Source organism: Charadrius vociferus, unplaced genomic scaffold (genome assembly GCF_000708025.1).
Source record: "Charadrius vociferus isolate BGI_N301 unplaced genomic scaffold, ASM70802v2 scaffold195, whole genome shotgun sequence".
NCBI classification, from domain to species: Eukaryota; Metazoa; Chordata; class Aves; order Charadriiformes; family Charadriidae; genus Charadrius; species Charadrius vociferus.
Window position 1 is genome coordinate 2,232,750 of NW_009648539.1, and position 1,450 is coordinate 2,234,199.

The following is a 1,450-nucleotide window of genomic DNA, read 5'->3' on the forward strand; positions in this document are numbered from 1 at the left end:
AGGGTTAGAGGACATAACCTGGCCCGGGGTTTGAGAGGTAAGGCAGCCTTTCTCCTTCTCAGCATCCCCAGTACGAAGTTAAATATATGGTTTACTTGTGCTTGGTGAGACTTGCCTAGATTGCTGAGCTCTGCAAGAGGGGGAAGCGCACAAACTCATGCTCATCAAAGGTATTTGGGTACCTTCTGCTGGTATTTGCAAAGAGACTTCAGTATTTTGACATCTTTTGAGGATCTAAACCTGCTAACATGGTTTCCCTTCACAGCTTCCAGTGGTCCCTGACTTTGATCAGCTCAGCAATCAGACCCAACCTGTGCCATCAGGCCCTGCAACTGCGGAAATTTTCACTAAACAAGCTACAAGTGTTTCTTCAGATACCACAGTCGGGACTTATTCAGGCTGGCTGGGACTCAGTTTTACATGCAACTGTTTGTCTCAAAATTTACCAACTTGTTCTCTGCAATCTCAGCTCTTATTTATATATGTATTCAAAATTTCTTACCGTTGTGACTATAAACTGTTAAATTATTCACAGAACGTAACCAAGCAGCAACATCTGCCCAAGCTATGAGCTGCTTGAGGGGGGTGTCAGTACAGATGTTCCTGGTGAGCACCCAGCAGTCCTGTCTCTGCTGCCCCACAGCTGGCAGAAACGCACAGCTAAGGAGGGGAGAGGATCATCTCGTATGCACCTAAAAACTTTTCCTAGCAAACGACCTAAGCAGATGGCATTTCACTTTGGAGCAAGGAGCAGCACCTCCTGGAGAAGTCCATTCTTCATCTCCACCGGCTGACCCAGCAGCCAGGAAGGAAGGGCAGCATGGCAGGCTCACACAGGACAGCTCTGGACGAGGAACAAAGCATCTCCCACGGGGACTCCTCCCTGTGGCTGTCAGTCACCGTGCAGGGGGGTCCATGAGGCCATGATGCTTTTCTCCTTATCCTCTACCCCCTGACAGCTTACAGCTTTTTGGCTACGTGGCAGAGGGAGCCCAGGCTTGCTGGGCTGGACTGATAGCTCTGCATCCCACCTGCATGTCACACAGAAAGAGCATTTCTGTGCAATCCCCCATCAGGTCCCTCTTGCTAGGTCCCCACCTCTCATTATTCTGCGTCTCCATCTTCTTAGGGTTGCAATAATTTGGGGGTTTTCCCTGTTACAGGTGTATAGGAAGCACCACTAAAGTATGTGCCTGAGTCAAGTGTTGCTCGTCCCTGTCAACAGTCAGACACGTTCATGAAATTGTACACAGGCAATCGGAAATGGCTTAACCAAGCCTATTACCACAAGCAGAACGTTAATGAACAATAATTAGTTCACTCAGGAGCTGTGGGATTACCTCATGTGCTTAAAAAGGAGTGGGTTTCTAATATAATGCCAATTTTCATTACAGAGATATCATCAGTTAATGCTCATCCCAGCATCAAGAAGATTTTGTATTTTCTCACT